The 14418-nt window shown below is 38.9% G+C and overlaps 1 protein-coding gene across 2 annotated transcripts in view; it reads right to left on the bottom strand.

Moving 5' to 3' along the window:
- The window catches only part of HMCN1 (hemicentin 1), a 246794-nt gene that overhangs the window by 218296 nt on the left and 14080 nt on the right, over positions 1 to 14418 (bottom strand). For both annotated transcript variants that reach the window (XM_080602312.1, XM_080602311.1), the window contains exons 2-4: positions 9550 to 9603; positions 6420 to 6487; positions 5188 to 5274 (exon numbers count right to left, since the gene is read on the bottom strand). The gene's annotated coding sequence lies outside the window, so the exon portion shown is untranslated. The remainder of the gene's footprint in view (positions 1 to 5187; positions 5275 to 6419; positions 6488 to 9549; positions 9604 to 14418) is intronic.

Below are 14418 nucleotides of genomic sequence, written 5' to 3'. Positions count from 1 at the left end.
AAAATTTCTTTAGCATACAGAACAATAAGAGTACCAACAGGTACTGAAGAGTGTTAAAAAAAGATCCATCTAAAAAGAGTCTTGGCAAGGCCATGGTATGTTTCTGCCTAAAACTGCAATGGACATTTGATTTCTTTGTGAATCAGCAGTTACGGCTACCAAAATATCCATGCTTCAGAATCATCCCTTGTGAAGTTCCTTTCAAAAGGGACCTATATACCTTGAACAAGAGATGTGTCAGGTCTCACATCATGGAAACATGGACTGGAAGGAAAGGCATGCAAACAACTGAAAACTGTAGACTCCAACCATTTCAGCAAAAGAAGAATTTTTACAGCATAGTTGTAAATAGCATGCCAATGTACCTGAGAGACCAGAAGGAGGAATCCTCCCACTCACTCAGAATCAGTATTAGGAGACCACATTCAGATGAGAAAGCTTTCCTTGCACAGACACTGTGACATTTAAAAAAAAAAAAAAAAAAAGAGTTGATTTTTCCCCCTTCATTCTCCTTTGCTAGGTTCTGCCAGTTACAACATTTAAGGCATTTTCAACTTTAAAGCAAGAAGCATGAACTCTTCTCACTATGAGTTTATCAGCTTAAACACAAAGGGCACAGAGTAAAACAGCATCCCCTGGTTTGAAAGAAAGGATATCTTTTTATTCTCAAGAGATTTCAGTAGAAAAAAAAATTATGCCAGGGATTACCTGAAAAAATTAAATATCCTGGCAAGAGCAATGCCCTGCCATATGACTTAAGCATCACTGGGATTAGATATTAAGTATGAATAATTGCAACCATACAACTTTCCTCTTTATCTCCCTTATGCAACACAAATCTAAATAAATCTGAAAACAGTGACTCATACCCATCTACTGTGCACTAAACCTGATGGTATGTAACCCCATTGTTCAGACTTTAATAATTCCATTCAGAGCTACCTTTTGTTCCTCTGCTTTGTCAGTCAACCCACTTTAATACCCATAGAGGCTGTTAAATCTATAAAGCTTCTGAATTTTTGCAGGGCTCATCTTGTTACAAAAGCTTATTACACAACGTAGCAGTTCTTTTCATGGTGCACACTGATTAAGAGTGGATACACTGCTGCTCTGTCAAAGCAGGAGCACCACACTGCTCTAGCCAAAGGATGTGTTTAAGGTAACAAGGTACGTGGTCACCGGCCCCGCTGCTACTCGCATGTTCCGCTGTAGTCAGCCTCTGCATATCATGTACTTCTGTAATTTTGGTTGCTTTGCCTTTCTCTGCAAAGCAAAGCATATGATTTAATGTTAACGTTCTCAATCGACATAGACATTTTTTTGGTGGGGACAGGCCTAAAAACTGATCCAGCGCTGTAAAAACAAGTGGCCTTTTCTGTTAAAATAAAAATTTATTTTGCAAAGCAGTTCCCAGGACAGGCTACAGGACAATGGCTGCAATTCCAGATTTCTGCATACTGTTCTCAGCCCCAGACCTTGAGCAAGATATTTAGCCCCTTCATGTCCCAGGTTCTTTATTGCTTTGCTGAGGATAACAAAAGAAACTTAAAATTTTAATTAGTATTTTCAAGGTATCTCAAAAACCAAGTCTACATCTCTGAGTAAATGGCAATGAAGCAATTCAACAATGAGTTTCCAGTTGTCATATTCCCTTGAACAGAACCCATGGCATATGAGAGGTCGAAACTACTGGGTTTGTTCAGCTCCAGGAGGAGAAGTCTAAGGGCAGATGCCTACAACCACCTTACGAAAAAGTGTGGAGGAGACAGAGCCAGCCTTGGAAGTGCACTGTGAAACTGCAAGAGGCAACAGACACAAGTTGGAATGTGGGAAATCCCAGTCACATGCAAACAAAATCTTTTTCACAATGAAGTCACTTTTTCACAAAATGGCACAGGCCCAGAGTGTGTGAAAGCCCCTTTACTGGAGACAATCACACCTGGGCTGGATGAGGCCTCAAGTAAGCAGATCTAATTTAACCCAGATCTAATTGGATCTGCTTCAAGCAGAAGGTTGGATCTAGATGGCTTCCAGAGGTCCCTTCCAGTCTAAACTGTTCTGTGATACAATTATTCTGTGATGACAATTATTTCTTTATTCTTAGACTAATATTCCAGGAACCAAAAGAGAAGGAAAAGGTATCTTCTGCCAACAGAAAATCTCTCCCCTTTCCCCAAGCCTTTTTCCTGTATTTTTGCCAAATTCCAAACTCTTAACCTTCTCCAGAAACACCCCCAAGGTAACTTCAACTATTTTACTCTGTGATTAATTCTTAACTTTGGAATAGCATAATTTTATTTTCCCATTTCATCTCATCAGGTGGCACTCCAAATATAAAGTTTAGAGGAAACCCAGACCTTTTTTTTTTTTTTTCCCCAATGTGCCCAAATGAAAACCATAGGCTCAAAGATGTTCATACTCTGGTGATAACCAAATGTAGTACAAATATTTCATAGCTGGGCTATTCTGTGTCCTTACATTGGATTTATGCTAATTTCTGGTAAGTCCCAACTCACCCACTATTACTGTATGCATTGTGGGCGTTATTTTCCAGTAGAGATGTTTTAATTACCTTTTGAACCTGGTTAAACAACAACAAAAATAATCAAGACTCAGTTCATTAAACATAAGAGAAGACAGACTTGTTCATTAGCTTGGATCAAAGCATACTGTTCATTTAATTTTCTAACAGTTTCACTGCTTTCCAATGAGGCATTTACATTAAAATAACCTCTATTGTCTCCCCCTTTCTAGAAGTTTTATCTATTACATAAGCTACTTCATTTAGAGATCTCAAAGCACATTTTATTCATGAAGATATTGAACAAAAAAGCAGTCAAAGAACTTGCCAAAGTCACAATCTGCAGTTCATTGTTAAAACAGAGCTTCATACATCCAATTCCCTGCTACTCAGCCCACTCATCTTATACAAGTACCCACCTCAACAGTCAGGGAAAACTTTTGGATGGCTGTTGTTAACCAGATGTGGAAGGGGAATGGAATATGAGCAAATTTGCTCAATTTGCAAGGCGTCATGCAGCTTTCCAGACTGCAATCTCAGAAAATGTTAGTATTATTCCAACAGCAGAGCAACTTTGCTCCTGCACGTGCTCCTCCAGAAGTGTTCTTGCCATCTCTTCTTGTGTGCAGGTAGAACATTTCCACAAACTGTCCCCAGGCAGGCATCCTTTCACAGCCTGCCTATGCCACTCCAGCTGCTAAGGTCAAAATTTCTCTTTTACAACAGTAAAGTGTACTGTACACTGAAAAATACTATATAGAGAGAAATATTGTAAAGTAGTAGATAGTTCTTGCTTAAACAAGAGAAACTCAGTGAAATTCAAATGACTGTGAAAATAAAGAGCCCATCACCAGCAGCTAGTAAAGACAATTAGATTATCTGCACTTCTGTATTCACAGCAGCATTATGAGTATCAGGGAAGAGATAGAACTGGGACTATTCCCAACAGTTCACTAAATCCTTTTCATTCCAAAACAAGATACATTTCTCATGCATATCTCCATCATGAGCTCTGTATACAGAAAGGACACAGCTCTGCTTTCCATGATCATCAACGTGCCTACTATATTTTTTTTCTTTCCATTTGTGCCAGGTCACTGAAACAAGACAAAAAACGTTGACGACAAAGACTGGGGGACTTAATAGAGAGATCTCTCTTCAATTTCTGTGCTTCTCTGTCCTTGCAAGCTCATTCTGCAGTTAGAGCTACTTTGCCTGAGGTTGGAGGATATTTGAATAACTTAATTAGTTTTATAGAAAGATGGTCTCACAACACGGTGACACAGTTTTACTACTTTTTTTTTTTTTAGCTTTCAATTACATCAGAGCTTCATTTAAAAGGTACTAGCTTGATGGCTCCAGATGATAAAGCTGTCAATTGATGCAGCAGGGCAAGCTTAAACAAAGACTTTCTCCACACTGGTGCTACAGTACATCCACCCTGAGATGAATGAACCAGGCATGGCTTTAATGAAGCAGAATGAGGAATGGAGGGAGAGGAGAGAAAAAAAGGGGTCTTCGAATAAAACTGGCCGCTTCAGCACTAAGTTTTCAACCATCTTTCTCTATCTGGCCATCTTTTCCAGAAGTCCCAGAAGAATGGTTATGGTGCACACCCACAGCACTTGTCTTGAGAAAATGGAGTCTCTCTAGTGGATGCAGGAAGCACCCACCCTTCTAGAGAACTTGAGTCACACCACAGCACAGAGTGAACTTCCAATCACATGAGACAGCCCATAGCTCTCCCCATTCAGAGTGGGTCTGTATCCACCTCCAGAGCCACACTCCCCCTTTCACCAAGGTGGAATGATTAGTGTTGTGATGCCTCACGTACACAATGTGCCATGAATACTAACAAGAGTGCCAAAAACTGGTCAACTGATGGGCGAGTTTCTCAGCACGAGAAACATCTTCATAGAGTTTGCCAGTCCTTATGCACTGCTGACTTCAACAAGTCTAACAATGATGGAAGGTCTCTTTCTAAAAACCTCCTACCTACCTCTCAAGCGGGGCCTCCTCTCACTGCCCTCACAGATTTAACTAACCTTGTTGTTCTTTCAAAGCCCTCAAAATTTCATTTTCTATTGCATCTCTCAGTTTAAAGCTCCTGTACACGAAGCACCAGCTTGCTTGCAAGCTGAACTGATCACTGTCATGTTAGCAGAGACCCTGGCAGTCAAACATACTGCTTTCTTTCCTCCCCTAATCACATCTCCCCTAATCACACTTCTAGAAAAACTCTATGGTCTTTTTAAATTTTCTTGAACAATGAACAAATCAAGATATAAGGAATTGAGGGTTAAACTCATATCTACTATGAAGGACAGAGACAAAGCCTTTCTCTTGCTCTTTGGGAAGTAACACCAACACTGAGCAGAACCCAGGGCCCAGCGCTCAGGAAGAGCAATGTGGTGTGGGGCTACAAGAGCTTTTCCACTTGCAGGAAGACACCTGGAACAAAGTTTCTGAATAAACATTTTTGGAAAGGTGCAGAAAGCAGAGGCAGGGCAACCACATCAGTCCTAACAGAAGCTGGCCACACTGTTTCATCTGAGAAACTTCAAACTTTAATAGCTCGAAGACAAAATGACAGTTAGTCATCACAACTCTGAATTTAACTTTTGCATTAAAAATGAGAATACTTGCTTATGAAAAGCTGCACTTACACCACTGGGAGGAAACAAGAGGGAAACCTGGCTGCTGTCACTCCCTTTCTTCCTCAAGTGAGAAGGTTTTAACAGGAGGAAGCGTTCCTGTCAAAACAGGGAAATAGGTCAGTCTTCAATCCTATTAGAAAACCTGTTTCTTTTAGGAGCCAATATTAAAACCAGGCAAGTCCTACCACTCCTCCTACAATCCCCATATTCAGTGATGAACTTATCCAATTAAACAAGTTAGAAATATCTTCCTGACTCCACCTAGGAATGAGATTTGAAGCAGAAGAATATACAGCTTTTCGTTCCTTCCCAGCTAACTGCAAAGTAAGCTCAGAAATCGTTTCCTGCCACGAAGAAAACAATATGTTGGCAGCATGTATGCCTGTGTGTGTTGGTGCACTGTATGAAGATCCATTGTTTGGCATGTCAGTATGTTTGTGTACATAAATATTAATGAAATAAAGGCCAAACAGGAACTGAACTCTCTCTGGGAACTGCTCCTTCATGGCATACCCAGGGAAGCAGGGAATGAAACGTCCAGCAACTGTGCAAAAACTGCCGAAAAACAAACACCGCTATCTTCTATTGTGGCTACCTTCGGCATAAAAATAACTCTGAGAAACTAAACAAGCATGTTTATGTTCCTCTCGAGTGAGGTTTCTTGTTGTTTTTGTTTTGTTTTAAACTAATTTGATTTAAATAACAGGAACAGTCCAAAAATCATTCTTATTGAGAAACTTACAAAGGAAAATTGCATATCAATGCCGAGCAAATTCTCTAGTACAATTTACGCTTTTTAGAAAGTATTTGGGAAATATATAAAGCAACCATATAAGCTTTTTGTACTGCAGAAGAAACCTAGTCTTCTAATGACTTTCTTAAGGAGAAACAACACATATCAACAGACAGTATTTACAGGGGAAAGCTATTTGTTCTGCTGTATAATAAGACAGATCAAAATACCACTTTAAGACTACGTTAATTTTTATTTATTATCATTTGTAATTTGTTTTAAACAGTTCTTGGAGCTCCAAAATGACAGGATTTTTACCACTCTGATGACAGCTATGCCAAACTCCTCCACTTTGTGCTGGTATATCATTTACACCCATTTCCTATCTTCAGCCTATATCTGTCCTAGAAACAGTGGTACAACTGTTGCATGCATAAACATAACTGATCTGTTCTTAGGCACTCTCTGGTACTAACAGCTAAGAAAACACAGGAGCGCATATACTTGCCTTTGGTGTCCAGGTCTGTCTTGGGCACTAGGTCTTCTCTCAAACATATTATGCTGCAAAGGCAACAGCTGTATGAAAACACAAAGATTATTTAGAAAGGACTTCATTTCCCATACCTCAAACAGGAAAAATATGTGCTTTCTAGGGATTGAAAGTCATTTATCAGAAAAGCTTCCTGAAGGGGAAATGTTTTTTGTTCTGTTTGTTTTATTTCTAAAGTGTTTATCAAAATGATTAAGTTCCAAGGTTCTCATTTTGAGAGAATGGCCACTTGCAGAATGGGATACCTTCCAGATACCTTTTAAAGGTATCTGGAAGAAGCCACTTTTTAAAAATCTTTCTTTAAATCTGCTGTGACTGAAAATTTTGTAACTATGACAACACTTTACCATCTATATAACAGGATCCTGTTACAGTATCCATCCGGTAAGAAAAGGATTACTTCATCAAATCTTACATTTAAAAATCCATGCAAGTTGGAAATGTGTTTATGCTGCATGATTTGAATGGAAGAACACAAGACAGCAGAAGAGCTGACTCCTTTCTCACAGAATTGGACAGACCATCAAAATAACACCAAGGTTTTGAGATGGTTAAACGGTTAAAAATGAGCCATTACATTTATTAGATTACACCTCCCTCCTTTCGGAACCTCTTGCCAGGGAGACCCATGTCTGCCAACAGTTTAATTCAAAGCTCTGGTTTCAAAGAGCTGATAGGCAACACCTAAAGTAACAACACAGCTGAGACAGGAAAATCCCGTGCTTTAAATATTATGCTATTAACTGTTTTGTATGAAATACAGGAACCTGGACTAAGGCTTTGTCACTTTTTCTATTCCCATTTATTGCTTGAAAGATCAGGTTAATACTTATACAAAGGATTCATTAGTCAATTTTATAAGTGGATGAAAACACCCAGAACAAGGAAAGGAATTGATTATCCTTTGAAAAGAAAGTCATGGGGGGAGAAACAGAAGCAGAGAGAGGGAGAGCAAAGCACTTATAAAGGAGCAATCCAGTGACCTTTTGCGTTAGTTCTGTGGAAATTAATTTTTTCATTTTTTTTAAAGAAAAATGAGATAGGACCTATCCAAGCAACAGGACGGCCTGTCACATATTTGACTATTAGTTCATCTCTAGTAGGAGAGCAAAAGAGTGACGATCTGTGGAAGGAAAAGATAAATAAGTCAAGAGAAAAGGGGGAAAAAAAACCCTTCAGAGAACATCACAGAGTAGTGGCAGCACTGAATCGACACCAGCATCTCCTCGGGCTTACACATCTGTCAGGATCAACAAACAGCACTGTCTGGGGACATGCAGAAGTGAGACAGGTCAAAAACAGACTGATGGAAGAGTCAATCTTGATGGCTTGACAATTTTCCCAGCCAACTGCTTCAAGACTCTCAGTCCAAACTCACCTGAAAATTTAAGCCAAACTGAACTTCAAAATTTAACCACTGATTCTGTCTCAAACGTGTAGGTTGAAAAAGCATTACATTTCTACTCGTCGAGCCCCTTTGAGTCAGAGTCTTGTCAGATGGTACACACTGCAACCCCCTTTTTTACTGAAATTATTAGAAATGTATTTCATTCAGTTTAACAAAAGAAGTTTAGTTCCAATCCTTAATTAAGCACATCTTTGGTGCAGCTTGATGACTCAGAAATATTTTTGATTCCCAAAACTTTAGAAAGAGAATATCCTCCATGTATAAAGTTACCCCTATCTGCTGTTCTTTGCAAAATGAGGGAGGTGGGGGAGAAGAATAAAAACATTGCTTGACCTGTGACCACTTTTGGATAAAACTTTCTGACACAAAAATCTTATGTCTAAAGACATGATCTCCACTGCTCTCTGGCACAGGCACTGCTGAGTTAGTGCTGTAGGAGCGGAAATGATGCAGAATTGCTTCCAGGGTGGACTGAGGACACTATTGATACATTTTGAGTTCCATATATGTTCTTGAATTAAAAATAAATAAATAAATAACGCAGGCTTCTCAAAATGTCCTAGTATAATGAATCCTGTCAGCTTTGTGGGATACTGCATTTGCAATGATATTTAAAAATAATGCATTGGTGCCACAACATTGGCTTCTCTGGTTTTCTCCTTGAAAAGCAATGAAATATTGCCCTTCCTTTAGTAGAACGGGAGGAGTACTCCTCCTGTCTCTTGGCTACCTCTTCTTTTCTCCAGCTGTATATCATAAGCATTTTACATACTTGGTTACACTCTTGTCATTCAGTGAAATGGAAACATCAGTCTACATTATTTTCTTTAAACTCACCTCCTGATAAACAAATGTGTCAAAAAGGAGGCTTGCTTAGCATGAATTAACAGTGTTTTATATGTATTAATGTTTACCCACAGGGAATGCTTTTGTTATCTAATAATCTCTGAGTTGCTTTCACCTTGCCTTCTCGCTTAGCATCCCTTCCTCATTCATTCTGCTGTCCATATCATAGCTGAAGAGATGGATTTCTACCAGTAACTTTAGAAAGTAAGCAGCGCTAAGAGAAGTGGAGCTTCCCACTCCTGCCCTTGAGCAATTTGCTTCAGTGTCAGAGATAAACTCTGTTTACATTCCTGAAAAGATCATGAGATTATTTAGATGATGTCTGGACAGTGCTTTGAACTTTTAAAAGAGCCACATAAAGCTAAGCATTAGGATGAATAGCCTCCCCTTCCTTTTTAATACCCTTATTTCCAAATACATACAGGCAGCCAAAACAGAGTTGAGTATGCCAGCAATTCTGGTGTAAATCCCTGGCATCACACATCAATATGCTCTTTCATGTGAAATTAAAACCTCCTCTTCAAGCATTAGTGGAAACAAAAGATGGGCACTTGAACAGTCAAAAGAAAAACAGAAAATGGGAAGAGATGTGATTGGAACAAATTGAACTGAGTTAACCTGTCTATTCAACCCTAACCAAAGGGCAGCTGGAAAAAAAAAAAAAAAGGAAAAAAAATTATCTGCTCAGCTGCTATCCATGTTAGTCATAAAATATCCCATGAGGCTTACCAACAGGTCCTGACTAATAGCACACTAATTTTGATACCCATCGTTCATTGCTACAGAGTGTCTTCCACTTAAAAATCCAATGTTAAAAGGGTTCTGCTTGCTCACCTTAACATAGGTCTGCTGGTGTGACCTTGGAGAAATCCACGTTTTCTGTATTGCCTATACAGAAAAACAGAAAGATACAACTTATATAATGAATTTTGCTATATTTAAGTCAGTGTTGATGGCAAAGAAGCTTAGAATTTCATACTAAAAGTTATTATAAAACATTATTTACTTCAGCCAGGAATGTTCACTTGTAAGTGAAGAGCACTTAAAAATGAATATTCATTTAATAGCGAATTTAAGAATAGCGATATTAAAACAAAATACACAAATTACTAATGGTTTTGATGAAATGTTGTCCTAAATTCTACACCCATACCCATGCAAATCTATTGACTTGAGTGTAGCACTGTTTCCAGTTACAACCAGCTGATTTATCCCATATGTTGGCTACAGGCATGAAAACACTTTTACTTGGCTTAACAATCCACTCATTCTGCAAAGTGAAGTGCTGATAGTCCTCAACTATAGCCTAGTTCTATAGTTGTTCCTGTTTACCCAGGAAAGATGAGGAAATTAGGCTCTGAATGTTATTTCATTGCTTCAGAGCCATCAAATCCAGTCTCTTTTTGCCACAAACAGTTTTTTTGTATAATTATTATATAATCCCTTTCATAATGCATTCAGTTCCTCTTAAAAACCTCGCTTCTCCTCCTAATTCTTCTAAGAACCTCATTACTCTGTTTAGAAGCCTCCATCCAATTTCCAGCTTATGTTTGGACAACGCATATCCTTTTGTTCTTATGTCAACATCTGCCTTCAGCTTTACAGCTCTTCCCCTGCTGATACATACCCCCCAGCTCCATTTGTAGACAGGAACGATCCCACATACTCCCACAAGTCCCTGGGAAAACACTGAATGGCTGCTCAGCTCATTTGAACAGAAAGAACCACAAAGTAAACCCAGAAGCCCAGGAGACCAAAACAGACAAAAGCAGGAAAAGCACAATAACCGAGATTTGCTGCACGGGTACACGAGGCCTGTTGGTGCCACATGCCATGAGAGACACAGGCACTGAGCATGATTCCCCTGACCATGGTCTGTCTTGATAATATTGAATCTGCGTGAACCCCTGAAGTACTTTTCTTCCCTTTCTACCAGGGTTATGCTAGGCATAAAGAAATTCCTACTGCTGCTGCCTGTGCTTGAGAAGGGGAATCTGCAGGGCAGACAATGGCGTTGACACTCCAGCAGACCTTCAGCAGAACCACTATGGATTGCTGTGCATGTCTGCAACATCAATTATGTTCTCAAAATAGTATGACATGTCTTAGCCACATCTTCGTAACCTTCTGCCTGCTCAGCCTCTTGTGACTGAAGGTGGAAAAGAGATTAACACAGGCAGGACAAATGGCAATGTAGCTATGTGCTGGGGAGGGTGTAATTTCCCACACATTTGAAGAAAATAATCTATGGGGATTTAAAAAATTTCACAACTTTTTTTTTCCTTCATAAAATCCACAATAAAAACAGACCATATTAAGCAGAAATGAGCCTACCAGAACTTATGAATAACTTGCATTCTTCCACTGGAGCCTGGCCAGTTACCCTTGGAAAGAATTCCTGTTTACTTTGTAGTGAATGTGAGAGACACGCAGTCTGCCAGAAGCTATTACGACAGTAAAAACACAGCCAGAGGCTGTCACAAATGGGGAAATCACAGAGAAAGTTAATTTGTTAACTTCAAGGACAAAGATTAAAATAATATGCATTCGGTAAAAAGTTATTTACTTTATCACATAGAAGACAAGTTGAGTTTACATGAAAGCTATTCTAGTTCAAAGGCAACTTTCAGATACTTCAATGGTTAACTTGCTTTTCAGATTTGATTAGATTTACAAAGAAAACTTCTTTCTTTACCAAAGGTTTTGCTCTCTGTTTGGCTGAGATGAATATTTTGCCCTACACCTGCATATTTCTTCCACAAAGCCTCAGCCAGGATGGTTGCATTAGGAGCTCAGGAGATACCAGTGTCCTTGCTCAAGGCACTTCCTAAAATCTGAATAACTTGTCCTGAATTCTGAGGCCTGATTAAGAAGACAAACTCATTTCAGAGAAAAAAAAAAGAAAAAGTGATATGTAGCCCTTACAGTTTGCACATTTTTGTATTTTAAGGTTAGATTTACTACATTCTGATCTTTGACATGGGTGAACGCATTTTTTTAATCAGTCTCCATACTTTTGTACACAACATTTGCATTCCCCCTTTCTTGGTAAATCTTAATGTAAACCATTAGTTGAACATAAAGGCACTTTCTCATTTTCATTTGCACTCTTAATTTATCTTCTCATTTAACTTGTCTTTTATAAGCAACTTTCCTCTTCCCCCACAAACTAATCAAGGGTTCATGATCTACAGATGTTTGCTGCCTCAGATCAGTCACATGCACACCAGCTGTCATAACTTTTCTGTCTCTGAATTTTTTTCCTATTGTCTATCTCATTCCTTAAAAGCACATTCTCTAGTCTTTGTTGTTTTGCTTTATACTTGAGACCAAGAACATGTTTAAATCCTTTCCTGAACCAGAATCCAAGAACTGGTGACCTGATAACCCCATAACAGTAGTAAAAACAGGAGACAAATATCACCTCAAAGAGACACTTGAGCATATCTGGCCTTGTCAGAAACAGGAAATACCAGGAGCCTTACTTAAAATGTTTCTAACCTAAATTTGCAGCCCCAAGAGGCTCGAATGGTTTAAATAAGGTTCAGATAAACATCCAGACTTTCTGATGATTATCCAAAATTCTTTGACAATCTGCAAGTTTTGAGGTTCACTCATTAACACTGCCTTGAATACATCCTGGAAGCAGCCTGCACCTTGAAGAGAGCAGCGATAACGCTATGCTTTTCCAAAGGCAAATACAAAAGCATTAACTAAATCATGTTGGTAGGAAGTTATGAAACAAGTGATGCTGTAGAGACTGCCAAGTGACTCAGGAGAAATAAATCAGAGTTTATAAATATCTTCAGAGTACAAATACCAGTAATTATTCACAGTCCCAGAAAATGCAGGATCTCTATGACAAGAAAGAAAATGCTTTGAGCACCTGCCTGTGAAAGAAATTTCTAGCAAATGGGGAAAATTTGCCTATGGAAATCCTCTCTCCTTCCCCCTCAAAGGAGATGGTTGATGGCTGTACATCTTGAAAACCAGGCAGCACACCTCAGAAGCTGGGAATAACCACTGCTGGTGATTCAATCAGCTTAGGACAGAAATAACTTATTAAAGCTGCTGTATTTATCAAGAGCTTCTGTAAACAAGGACAGTCAAGAAATTAACTTTTAAATCAGAGTAAATAAAATCTCTACTCAGAAGTCAGGTAATGTTAATTTGACTTTGGGAATGAAGCTAGCTATATCAAATTAGGCCACTTTAATTCTGACTGTGACTAACCATCCGAAGACTTACTGCAGTTTGACTAATCCACGTTAAATTCACATCTTTAGTTAATTCAGATTATTGCTTGAGAGTTCCTGCAAAGGCAAGTCCTAAACCTCAGCAATGTTAATTGGCCAAAGGAAGGGAGTCCTTTCATTACAGCTGTCTTTCTCCATTTGTTTTATAACACCTTAACCTTGGAGTCTGTTCAACTTAGTGCATTAAAGCAGCACAGAAAGATTTTAGGCTGCAATGGGCAAAAAAAATGTTGTTTTTGGTAAAGTTGCTCAAAACAATATAAAGTATTTTCAGATGCTGTTGGTACACACATCTCATTGAAGGATCTGTGCAGAGTTGAGGGTACACACAAATGGACCAATTCTGATCTGTAATGAGAGAATGAAGGAAAATTTAATATCTTCTGCCCCTTCTGCAGCTTCTTACTGAAAAACAAAAACAAAGAAAACAAAACAAACTGATTTCCAGTCTCAGCAACTGATTTATATAATTATTTTTATTTTTTGTCTTTAGAGGGCAGACGTCTAGGTGCTCATACAAATTCAAGTCTTCTTGGGTTAACTTTATTAGCAAGGGATCCCAACCTTGTCTCCAAGAACCTTCTTGTCTCTTCCAGCTTACCAGCACTCATAAACCTCACATACTACCCACAAAACCGTAGGTATACCGACATATCTATTTATTCCCACTTTTTTCATGTGCTTCAAATAAGGCCTTTGGCACTTTCCAGATACTTTTTAGAAGCCCAGATTGTCAAACCTGAAACAAAATAGTTCAACCCTGGAGCACCTATTGCCAGCTAATCCTTTTAATGAGCTAAAAGCAATCAGCAGCTCTGCCTCATTAAAACCTCAAGAACAGCGTATCTCACCAAACCTTTGTCAATTTTTCCCCAGTTACAGTAATTGGTCTCCTAGGGGATACTGAATTTACCTTCGCACCTTGCTTGCTTGTCCTTGCAGGCGTGACAGCATTACCATTAAATCGTGAACACAGCCAGCTGCTGCAAAAAGGCTGATACTCCCTTTCCTTCTGCTGTGCTTTCTCTCCCATGCTGGACTCTCATAGGGTCACTCAAAATATGCAAACTATCCATCACAAAGCATTACCTTTCCTATCTCCCAGATCAATGACCACCCTTAAACAAACCTAATTGCTGATCATGCCCAGCATCACTTTAGGGAAGAAAAAAAAAAAAAAAAAACTATATATAGTCCTCATAAGTCTGGATTTTTTATGCCAGCCCTTCTGGATTTAATATTTTCCTCAAAGATGACTGAGAGAAACAACACGCTATTTATAGAAAAACTCTTACAGGATTTTAACAGGCTCTTACGCAAAGCCATTGTTTTGCTTTCTTATTTGTTATCCCTATGGAGCTATAAACCCCTGCTTTAAATTATCAGCTCATATCTATTCATATGCAGCAATGACTTTCAAGACACCACAGGCTGGCTGCTAGTGCCA

Source organism: Anser brachyrhynchus, assembly GCF_964034855.1.
Source record: "Anser brachyrhynchus genome assembly, chromosome: 8".
NCBI classification, from domain to species: Eukaryota; Metazoa; Chordata; class Aves; order Anseriformes; family Anatidae; genus Anser; species Anser brachyrhynchus.
Note: the sequence above shows the minus strand (reverse complement) of the source record. Positions and strands in the feature narration are given on the sequence as shown.